This window comes from Hippichthys cyanospilos, chromosome 2 (assembly GCF_059441005.1).
Source record: "Hippichthys cyanospilos isolate Australia breed blue-spotted pipefish chromosome 2, RoL_Hcya_1.0, whole genome shotgun sequence".
NCBI classification, from domain to species: domain Eukaryota; kingdom Metazoa; phylum Chordata; class Actinopteri; order Syngnathiformes; family Syngnathidae; genus Hippichthys; species Hippichthys cyanospilos.
The window spans coordinates 2,455,612-2,467,786 of NC_142370.1; the positions used below are offsets into that span (position 1 = coordinate 2,455,612).

A 12,175-nucleotide genomic window follows, 5' to 3' on the forward strand; every position below is an offset into this window, starting at 1 on the left:
TTAAGCAAGACTAGGATTATGTTTAAATGAATTATTTGGTTATACTTTAGACTAATTCAAAATAATATATTTTAGATTTTGGTAAATGGTTTAGGGTTAGAATTTGGGAATGGATTAGGGTTAGGGTTAGAAATTGGGAATAGTTTAGGGTTAGAAATTGGGAATAGGTAAAGGTTAGGTTGGGGTTAGAATGTGGGATCCGGTAAAGACCGAAGTCCCGTGGTGAACTCGCTCACGTCGGGGCGGCGTCAGGAACCCCCTTTGCCACCTTTTAATCACCAATGGGAGCCTCGTGTTTTAAATCTCAGCCATCCCTTGTCTCAGAACCCCGTCTGCGGTTCCATGACTTGTGTGAATTTGAGAAGCTTAGTTGGCTTAAGGTTAGGTTTTTGTGAAAAGGCTAGGGTTAGGTTTGTGTTACAACCAGGACACGGGAGGGTTAGGGTTAGGATTGGGGTTGGGGGCACCCCTCCCGCCAAAGCGAGAGAAGGAGCGTGCGCTGACCTCCTCCTTGCTGCCCCGTCCTTGCCCCCACTGGAGCGGTCGGCCGCTTTGAATTGCCCACCGGGGTCGTTGCTGACGACGTCGGTTGTCATAGCGCACCACCATTCACTCATCTGTCCCATATCCCATTGTGTTCTTGTGTTTTTCAGTTCTTTGTCTTTTTTTGAATTTTGTATTTTTTATATTTTTATATGTATTTTGTTGAATTTATATATTTTTTTATTTAATTTTTATCTTTATATTTTGTTGGTTTTCATTCAATCCTTTTTTTCTATAGTTTTTCTTAATTTACTCGGTATTTGTTTTAAATATGTATTTTTGTTTTTATATTTTGTTAAGTTTATATATGTTCTTTATTGGAGAATTTCTATATTATTTGATTTGTTTTATTGTTCTTTGATTATTTTAAAAATTGTTTTATATGTCTTCAAACTTTCAAGTCCTTCCTTTCACTTTTAAACCTTATTGTTTTCTATATTTTTAGTTTTAATTATGTGGCATTTATATCTATGTGCGTGCTTATGTGAGTGCGTATGTGCGTTCTTGAGTGTGTGTGTGGGTGCGTGTATGAAATAGAGGATGTTCTTGGACGATATGCGTGGTTTAGGGTTAGGGTTAGGGTTAGGTCTTTGTGAAAATTTTCCCGGAGCCCAGCGCAAGACCGAAACTCCGTTGTGCACGCTCCATGCCGGGGGGCCTCAGGATTTTCCATCGGCCTCCGTTGTCTATCCCTCGGGGGGCGGGGGGCAAAAACCAGCACCGAATATTGGCCTTTTGTGTTTCTTTTTTCTGGGCCCCGCGTGCGCCCAGTCGGCCTCACACTACCTTTATCTAATTTTGGGGGTCCTGGATTTTAACACACGGGGTTTTTCTCTCAGGGCCGCTTTTCTTCGACCCGTGGCGACCGAATTCTTACCGTCCCAGTGGTCGGTCGGTCCCCCTTATGTCGGTCACGCAGCGGGTGTGCCCCCAGTTTCGATATTGGGTTCTCGTTCTTCTCCGGCCCAGAGATCACGGAAGTTATATGTTAGTACAGCCGCGCGACCTCGGTCTAACACGGGTGAAGGCCCGCAGTCGGTCCCAGAGTCGGGTTTCGTCGCCCCTCCCTGCGGATTGCGGTTTAGATGGCCGCGCAAGCTAATGCTTATTGGTTATGTGTTAGGGAAGTCGCTTGTTTGGGTTTTCATCGCTCACTCATTTCCAGCCCAGGGCCCTCGGAGGTTACTGTTCTGGTAGTATCTATCGTAAAGCGATGTTTTAAGAGACCCATAAAGCGATGTTTTAAGAGACACATGCGATAGTTTAACCATCTGTCCGGTGTGTTGATTGCTAACAAATCTCAGTGAACGATATTCCACCCACGCTTTTTTCCACGTTCTGCCGCGCCTCGGTGCCAATTTGCCGTGTACCAATAAGTCTCCCAAATTGGGATTTTTTCTGTAGGCCGATTAATTTTCGGTCACCCATTCCCTCCAAGGGCTCGAGGAGCATCTGGAAGTTATTTTTGCAATGGAGTGTCAACTCCATGCCCTGTTCGGAGTACATGGTCGCCAAGGGAATGATTTCCTCCTCTCCTTGTCTTTCACATCTCCCAGGCGTCCCGAAGCTTTTCAGCGCCCTCCTAAGTTCGCTCCTGCTGTAGCCCCTTTGAGCTAAGGCGCTGAAAAGCGTGTCCGTTGCCTCCCAGAAGTCCTCCTGTCGGCTGCAGATCCTATGGAATCTGAGCAGCTGCGACTTGACGATGCCCTTGAAAGTGTGCGGTGGGTGGCGGCTCGTCCTCCACAGTAGCGCGTGCGTGTCCGTTTCCTTAAAGTGGACCTTAAAGTCCAACGCGGACGTGGAGTGAAAGTCAGGGCCCTTGAAAGTGGTCATGTCTAAAAAATCAACACGCGTGTCGTCCGTTTGGTGTTTGATGGTTATGGAGGAGTGAAACCTGTTCAGGTGCTTCGCGAACTCCGCGAACTCCGTGTGAGTCCACACGCCCCAGATGTCATCCAGGAAACGGTAGTAGTGCAGCGGCTTTTTCTCAGCCGCGGCCAGGGCCGCCTCCTCCCAATGGGCCATGTAGATATTCACATAGGACGGGGCCAATTTTTTGCCCATCGCCATGCCACAGATCTGCAAGAAATGCTTTGAGTCGAATTCAATGTCGTTCCTGGTCAGGTTTATTTCAAGCAGTCTGATTAATGCGTCATCTGGCCGTTTGGAATCCGGGTATCGAGCCATGAACTGGCGCACCGCTCAGATGCCCGCTGGGGTCTCGATGTTGGTGTACAAACTATCCACATCGATCGTGAAAAGAAGAGAGTTCTGCGGAATTCGCAAGCCTCTTACTTTGTCGAGGAAGTCGTAGGTGTCTTTGATATAGCTCTCGTGTTGAGTATACAATGGGTTCAGGTAGAACTCCAGGTATTCGGCCACTCTGTACGTTTCACTCCCACAATCAGACACTATGGGGCGGCCTGGCGGTACGAGGTATGGCCTGCTCCACGTTTTGGGGTCTTTGTGGATTTTGGGGAGTAAGTAAAAGAGTCTGGGTCTGGGGTTCGAATCCCCCTGGAAGTACTGTATTTGTTTCCAATCAATACATTTTTGTTCCTCCAGGATCTCCTTCACCATGGGTACTGTGTCCCAAAAGATGGGCTCTTCCAGTTCCCGATAGTATTTAGGGTTGCCCAATTGTCTCTGCGCCTCTCAAACGTACCTGACCCTGTCCATGATCACGACCACGCTGCCTTTCTCAGCCGGCTTGATGACCACGTGGTTGTCGTTTTTCAATTGTTTGAGTTCCTCCACTGTGATGTTTAGATGGCCCTTGTCGCCCCACCTTAGCCGACGCCATGCGCGCGCGTCCGCTCGTAGCGTAGACCTCGCGCAGGCACGCTACCCAGTGTTGGTGTCCAGTCGGATCTCGCGGTGAACGGCACCGCTTGACGCGGGCGCCTAGATCTGAATCTGGCCGCTAGCAAAACCCAACAGTGATATGTCTGAAAGTCGAGCAGCGTTTGAGGCCTCAAGTTTTTGTGCACATTTTATCTTTATATTTAGTTGGATTTCATTCAATCCTTATTTTTCTATTGTTTTTCTTATTTTACTCAATTTTTGTTTATTAATATATATTAATATATATATATATATATATATATATATTTTTTTTTTTTTTTTTATTTTATTTGTTTTTATAATTTGTTAAATTTATAAATGTTCTTTTTTGGAGAATATCTATATTTGAATGGTTTTATTGTTTTTTGATATTTTTGTATTGTTTTATACGACTTCGAACTTTCAAGTCCTTCCTTTCACTTTTAAGCCTTATTGTTTTCTGTATTTTTAATTTTAATTATGTGGCATTTATATCTATGTGCGTGCTTGTGTGGGTGCGTGTGTGCGTTCTTGAGTGTGTGTGTGTGTGGGTGCGTGTATGAAAACGAGAATGTTCTTGGACAATATGCCGCGAAGAAGCCTTTGTTTTTACGAAAAAATTATATAAGAAAATATATATAAAAGAAAACCCCCAAAACAAGCAAAAAAGCTAAAAATAAACAAAAAAAAATTTCTTGATTTTTAGCTTTTTTGCTTGTTTTTTAATATTTTTTGAAAAATAACATTTTTTTTTCCAAAAATTATATATATTCAGTATAGATGGATTACACCCAGAATTAAGAAAAACAGCTGTTTTGACAGAGTGCCCGTGGCGACGTTTCGACCTAAAGAGGTCTTCCTCAGGCGGAGGCACTCTAGATTTACCCGAGAGCAAATTCTTTTAATTTTTTAATTCTTATTTTCGATTTTTGATTGCGCTCAGACGACTTGTTTCCACATCCAACATCACCAACGGACTGAGGGAGTGAGCCACCCCTCGAGTATTTATACAGGGAGGAGGAGGAGTCCTGGAATTCAAAAAATGCACAAGAGAGGCTCCGCCCCCCTATGTCAGCTCCTGTTATTATTTGAAAAGAATGCGAAGTTGTCCCATTCAGGGTTAGAAATGGGGGTATAAGGTTAGACAGAGAGTGCGAACAGGTTGGGATTAGAGTAAAAAGTGAGGGTTGAGATTAGGGTTGGAAAAGGGGGTTCGAGAATAGGGTTAGAAGAAGGATTGGGTTTGGGTTTAGGAGCAGGATTAGGGTTGGGGTCAGGAACGGGATTGAGGTTGGGGTTAGGAACAGGATTAGGGTTGGGGTTAGGAACGGGGGGGGTTCGTAAAGATAAAGAATAGCAGAAAAGAGCATAGGCAAGAGAAGGTTGAGATTAGGGCAAAATAGCAAGGGTAATTGTTTACGGGGCCAATAAGGGCAGCCGGGAAAGCCCCAGGGGAGCACACCTGTACTTCGGTGTGAGGGGTCAGGCCCACCTCGGAGTGGCGACTGGTGGAGCTTAGTTGAAAAGTTTCTCATTCAAGCCCATCGGCTCCATTGTGCTCAATCTAAAAATCCACTTACTTTCTCTCTGTTTCCGTTCTCTGTCAGTCCAATACTCGTTGCTTTCCAGTCCAGCTACCTGTAAGGCCACCAATCCATGGTGCAGAAAGTGTTTCACTAAAGCTGTGTGAGTGTTTTTTTATTATTAATGTTTTATCTATGTTGCATCATTCTTACAGCTATTGAGTTTTTACTTTCCCCTACATATTGATTTTGCATTCCTTACAACAAATCAAGTATACACAATTTTTGGTGGCCGTGTCAAAATTTTGTTGAACCCGGAAAATCGTCTTGTTAGTTTGATTTCGCACAAATTCACTTTTAATGAAATAGGGTGTTTGTTTGCGTCTGCGTTTGCGTTGTTGCAATGGCCTTAGTCTTGCATTGACCAAGATGTTTTGAAGATTTCTATTCTTTCTATACGCCGAAATGATTTGATGTGTTTTAGCGAAGTCGTAATTTTGCAGGATTCGCTCGAAATTCCTTTTCAACCGGAAATTTAGGGCCATATGTTTGGGTGAAAAGGTTGTGATCAACGGGATAATTTTTTTGGTCTGTGGAATTTTGGGGTTTTGGAAATTTTTCAGGCAGGTCTGTAAAAAGGACCGGGAATATCCGCTGGAGCGAAGTGCCTTAAACAACGTCGACGTTGCTTGCCAGAAATCCTCATCCCTTGTACAAATACGTTAGAAGCGTAGTAGCTGGGATTTGACCAGGCCCCTGAATGTGTGTTTTGGATAAAAAACTGTGTTTGTGTAGAAGTGCGTGTGTGTCTGTGGATTTAAAAAATACTTAAATATCAATTTGTCCAGCGCTCATGAAATTTGGTCCTTTGAATGTAGTCGTGTCCAGAAAATCCATGGTTTGAGTGTGTGTGGTGGTTTTGATTTTAATTGATGGATCATGTGTGTCAAGGATTTGGAAAAAGTCCTCCAATCCCTCCAATGTTCCTGTCCATATTCCCCAGATATCATCAAGATATCTGAAGAAATGGAGGGGTTTCTGAGAACATTTGGCCATATTTCCTCTTCCCAGTTGGCCATGAAAATATTAGCATACGCCGGTGCAAATTTTTTGCCCATGGCCGTCCCTTTAATTTGTAGAAAAAAGTTACCTTCAAATTCAAAATCGTTCCTATTTAAGATAATTTCCAGTAGCGCCAAAAGTTCCTTGTCCGGTCGTCTCGAGTCTGGAAATCTCTGGAAGGTCTTTGTTACTGCTGCTAATCCAGCTGCGGTATCTATGTTTGTATATAAATTGTTGATATCAATTGTAAAGAATATGGATTGTGGGGGGATTTTTAGATGTTTTACTTTTTCTATGAAATGATATGTGTCTTTGATGTAAGAGTTGTGTTTGGTAGAGAGTGGATTCAGGTGGTGATCAATATATTCTGGAGTCCTGTAGGTCTCGCTGCTGCAGTCTGAGACGATGGGTCTGCCCAGCGGTACAGAATATGGGACCGTCCATGTGTCCGGAGGGAGTATATAAAAACGTCGGGCTCTTGGTTGGGGGTCTCCTTTTAAGTATCTTCTCTGATGACCATTTATGAATTTTTTGTTGTACAATGTATCCAAAATGTGGTTTACTATGGGGATTTGTGTCTGGGTAGATGGGTGATTCTAAACGGCGATAATATTGGGGGTTGTGTAGTTGGTTATAGACTTCCTTTGTATATTGTTCCCGGTCCAGTACCACTACAGCACAGCCCTTATCTGCTGGCCTTATGATTATGTATGGATTATTAGTCAAATCCTTCAGTGCCAAGGTTTCCCCTGTGGTCAGATAATTTAATACCTGTTTAGGTGGAGGCTGTCTATGAAAGACCTCCTTATCTTTTTCTATTAGGTGTCTGAATTGGATAGGCAGCGAAGCCCAGGCTGGTGTTCACATGGAGGGTGGTCTGAAGGGCAAAATTTTATCTCCTCCCCCTCCTGTGGATTTGAAATGCGATGCCAGCATTAGCCTACGGTGGTAGTGCTGCAAATCCCATTCGATTCGACCTTTTTGATTTGCCAATAAGTTGCTGGAAGGAATAAAATTAAGTCCTTGGTTGAGGAGGCTCAATTGGTTGATCGATAAGGTTACTTTTTGGCTAGGACCACCACATTCTGAAACTGGCGGGTGTTTATTCGACTCTTCCCTTCTGTGTAGGAGTAAGGGAATCTACAAGTTTAAATGGGTGGTCCAATGGTTAAGCATTGCGCCTGCCTTTGATTTTGTCCAGTGGACATTATCCGCCTCCGTTGCGAAATTGGAAAAATGAAGGGGTGGAATATGTCTGGTATTGGCATTGAGGTACCCATTGAGCTCTCTGAATCCATTTTTTTCCTTTATCGGCAACCTATGGTTAGGGTTAGGGTTAGGTTTTTGGGTTAGAAACCGGGATCCGGTAAAGACCGAAGTCCCGTGATGCACTCGCTCACGTCGGGGCGGCATCAGGAACCCCCTTTGCCACCATTTAATCCCCAATGGGAGCCTCGTGTTTTATATCTCGGCCATCCCTTGTCTCAGGACCCCCGTGTGCAGTCCTGCATCTGTCCAAACTTGTTTCGGGTCCCGTGACTTGTGTGAATTTGAGAAGCTTATTTGCTTGGTGGGAGTGCTGGGTCCATATTAGGCCGACTCCGCCCGCCACCGTGCTCAGCTCCTTCTAGATAAACTTCGGACCCCGTCGGTTCTTCGTAGAGGTCTCCTCGAGTGGATCCGGTCTCCGATGTTCCTCCGCCGCCATCTCCGATCCGCTTTGGTTGCGTTTGGCGTCGGGCCGAAGTGGTTGAGATTAGACGTCCAAGGTCAATTGGTTAACATTAGGCAGGGAGAGAAAGTCGGTTGTGGTTCAGCAGTAGTAGGCGAATTAGTTAAAGTTAAGGCCGTACACCCCCTTGCTTCAAAGGGGTGCCGTGGTTGGGTTTAGGCACTTCCCAACTAAATAGAAATTGGTTAGGTTCAGGCAGGGATAGAAAGTTGGTTGTATTTCAGCAGTAGAGACAAATTGGTTAACATTTAGGCAGTCCACCCCCTTGCTTCAAGGGGCTGCCGTGGTTGGGTTTAGGCACTTCCCAACTAAATGGAAATTGGTTAAGTTTAGGCAATACACGCTCCTGAGCTCCGGAGAAGCGTATTGGTTAAGTTTAGGCATTCGCCCTCCCCCCCGCCGCCAAAATGAGAAAAAGAAGCAGACAAAGAAGAAGGAGAAGAAAACGACATTTGAGTGGCCCGGCAGGCCCGCCGCCCCTTGGGTTAGGGTTAGGGGTGTGGTAGGGTGTGCCATTCACCAACACTTCGCGCCCCATTTTAGGCATTGGTTGAGTTTTAGTCTCGAGGTCAATTGGTTGGCATTAGGCGGGGAAAGAGAAGAGAAATTGGTTGTGTTTGGACAATGGAGACGAATTGGTTAACATTAGGCATTACCCTACCACCCGCTTCGGGGGGGTGCGCGCGCCAGGGTTGGGTTCGGACACTTCCCCACTCCAACGTAGCGGATACGAATTGGTTGAGTTTTAGGCGATCCACCTTCCGGAGCTCCCGAGAAGCTTATTGGTTAGGTTTTTAGGCATTCGCACACTCCAGTCCAGCGGAGACACTCACCCGGATCTGCTTGTTGCGCGCAGAGTCCTCCCTCCGGGCCGTGTGGCTGGAGCGTCCCGCTAGCCATTGTTCAGCTTGAACAGGTGCATTGTGCCCAGTTTTCGTATCCATCTTCTTTCTTCCCTCCTGCGCGCCATTTGGACCCACCGTGGGCCCACTTGCAGTGTCCGGGTTAGGGTTAGGGTTAGGTTAGTACAAAGATCCGGCAACGGGGCGGGAGGATTGAGTCCACCCGAAGCCCGCTCCGTTGCACGCTCTCCGCACTGGGGGTCCCCCCCAAGAGCCCCGGGTCCCCGCTGGGTTGCCTCCAGAGGCCCCTCCCACTCACATTTCCTCTCCCCCGAACAGTCTACATTCTCTCCGTGTCTAAAAGTGGTGGGCGTGATTCCATCCCGTCCTTTAATCGTCACCCTACAATTAATTAATGTTCCCAAAACACTCGTGTCCCTTGCTTTGCCCCGATCCTGGCACTCTCAGCAAACAAGCGTGGTCCGATGGCACGCGTTCTCCTCTCGACCAAACAATTGTCCAGAGCGGCACAGGTTAACTGATAATATGCACATTAAAGTTATTCTCCCATGTGATGCTGATCATCCATAGAATTAGCTACTGCCGCTCCGTCCGCTTCCCCATGCGCCCCCCTCCAAGTTGAGGTTAGTACGAGAGCTCACATAGCATGTTAACTCATTATTGTCTCTGCGCATTAATCTCCGAATTAGGGTGTAACAAGAGAAAGAACATATTTTCCTTTGTCTTTTTTATGGTACCTTGCTTTATTGTGTTGTTTGAGCATATTAGCTTATATTATCCTAATGCCCTCCTCCCCGTTCTCATTCATTCAGGCCAAAAGGATAGCGGGTGCCCAACCGAATTTGCCACTCCAAAGCCGTGCGTTTGCGCTCGGTTTGGTCCCACAATGGACCCATCTGTAGTGGCCTGCACTCCAGGTGGCTCAAGCCGTGTAGCTCAAAGTGATGGACCACCCGCGAGGCCGCTCCGCCCGTAATCTCCACGCACCGCCGAAGTTCCTCCACCTTCCGCCGAAGTTCCTCCACCTTGCGTCGCAGCGTCCCGCTCATGTCGCCTACATACATCATGCCGCACAGCGCGCAATGAAACAAGTACACACAATTTGGTCGGGTCGACCCGCGCACCGGTTGAATTTTTATCATGCTATTCGTGCGCCCATGTCTCACAAATAGTAGGGGTCGGGAATTGGGGATCTCCCCTTGATCCTCCCGGGCTTCCAAGCTTGGCAATGTGCCACGGACCAGAAGATCCCCCAAATTGGGGCTCTTCCGGTACGCCGCAATCACCGTTCGGTGCCCCACCCCCCTCAGGGATCCCAGATATCCCTTAAAATTAATCTTACAGTTCATCTGGGAAGTGGTTCATCCAATTTTTGACTGCCTCCAGGCCTGCTGAAGTTTCAATATTAGTATAAAGGCTCTCCACGTCCATTGTGAGCAGCAGTGCATCTCGTGGAATCTGCAAATTACGCATTTTACTTATGAAATCATACGTATCCTTTAAGTAACTCGAATGCTTGTTAGAGTGAGGATTAAGATAAAAATCCAAGCTCGCCAACCTGTATGTCTCGCTGTCGCAGTCCGAAACAATCGGACGCCCCGCTGGCATCCAGTACGGGAAACTCCAATTTTCTGGGCTCTTATGTATTTTAGGGAGGAGATAAAATATCCGAGGCCTGGGGTCAGAACTCCCCCTGAGAAATCTCAGTTGACCTGCCGTAATGAAGTTCGCCCTCTTCATGTCCTACAAGATGTCCCGCACCAATGGTATTGTCCCCAGAAAATTTGGTCCTCTAATTTACGGTAATATTTTGTATTATTTAGTTGTCTAAGTGCCTTTCGTACATAACGTTCTCGGTCCATGACAACTACTACCGCCCCCTTGTCCGCTGGTTTAATCACTATGCGCTTGTCCTGGATCAGGCTCGTCAATGCGGCTTGCTCGGGCTCCGTTAAATTTTGCATATTTTTTGTGTTCTAATTAATCTCGTTAAAGGCCCTCCAATCGCCTTGATAGCTGCTTTTATAGCAGCCGGAAGTGTCGCATCTGACGGATTCCATTCTGAGCGAGCAGTAAATGGTGTAGGACGCCGCTGTCCCTGGTCCTGAAAAGTCGCCGATAGCATAATGCGCCGGTGGTAAGCCTGCAAATCTACCATCATTTGGGGCTTTAAAGAGTGGTCTATGTCCCTCTCCGGGACAAAGGACAAACCTTTGTTAGCACCTGGCGTTGCGTGGGTGTTAAATCAATTTTATCCGTTAGCACCATAATGCCCTCTTACAGATTAAAATTAATCGTGTTTGTACCTGTTTGCTGTGTCGTTACAGGGATGGGCGAGTCATTACCTGTGATCTCCGCTCGGGGCCCCTCGCCCTCCTCCCGTTCCAGGACCCATTGTTCCGTGAGGAAGTTCCACCAATACATTAGCATCCTGTGCGCTGTTCCCGGCGTCCAGTGAATGCCATCCCGGCCCACCCTAAAACGCTCGCCCGGAAAAGCTGGAACATACGGATTTCTAGTGATGTATTGGTTGAGTATACAAAGGTTATCCCGTTTGTGTTGCGACAAAACCTGTGAGAAATTAATTTCTGCTACCCAGATTTGCACGTTCGGAAAGCGTCGTTTCGCGGCCCGCCTGGCTTGTTGAAGCTGTTTTACCGCCATGTTCCGGGCTGCCTGCGCCCTGTTATTTATCCCAGCCGACAGAATAACCTGAGTGACCCCGTTCGACTGCTGCCCCTTGTCCAGGACAGATTTCAAATGCTGAAACGTAGCCCTTGGGTAACTGTCTATTTGGAGGTCCTGAAAGGGAAAATCTGGGAACCTCAACAAATTCGAATCGCCCAGGATCACCCGCGGTGCTCATATATACAATCTCCAATTCGACTGTTTTCTAAAGCAGGACGGATGGGATGTCACGCGGAACAGCCCCCCAGCCGGTGATCCCCGACTGGTTACCGGCTGCGTGCCCCCTCTTGCCTTGGCTCTGGCCGCGTCCAGGTGAGCATTCGACAGACATGAGTGGGCTAAGCGTGGGGTTCTACTCGCCCTCAATCGATTAGCCCAACTCATGTCTCCTCCTTCCCCCGATCCCTCCGAAGGTGCAGCCGCGGGCGCTTGACCCGGAGGTCCATTACCTGCGAACCGGGAAGGACCCGGTCTAATCCCGGATGGTCCGGCGACCTCCTCATCCTCCGACTGGGGTGACGGGAGAAGGGGGGCCAAAAGGCCCTCGTCCCTCGACGCATCGAAGTCCCAGTCGAGGTCAATAAGGTTGATCTCTGGGGACATGTTGTCCTGCGCGGAATGGCGGGGGGACTGGCCAGCCTCCGGTTCAGGGGTGGGGGGGCGCTCTAATTGCCTTCTCCCTGAAGGCAGCCGTTTTACCCGCTGGCACATTACTGGCACATTACTGGGCTACACAGACTATTTTTCGGGGCATTTAAACATTAATAAACACGCATCAACAATTGAAACTTATCAATTAAGCTGTATCAATATAATGATAGAGCTGACAGTATCATCATACGCGATACTGCCAGCACTTAAAATAATCAATCATAATTTTAAGTTAATTGTTCACAAAGACACATTTTGTCGATTTCCGACAAAAAAGGGGAGCCATTTCA

The 12,175-nt window shown here is 47.0% G+C and overlaps 1 pseudogene; it reads right to left on the minus strand.

Moving 5' to 3' along the window:
• Positions 1-1,833: 1,833 nt before the first annotated feature.
• LOC148426863 (uncharacterized) lies at positions 1,834-11,837 on the minus strand (annotated as a pseudogene).
• Between the last annotated feature and the right edge of the window lie 338 nt (positions 11,838-12,175).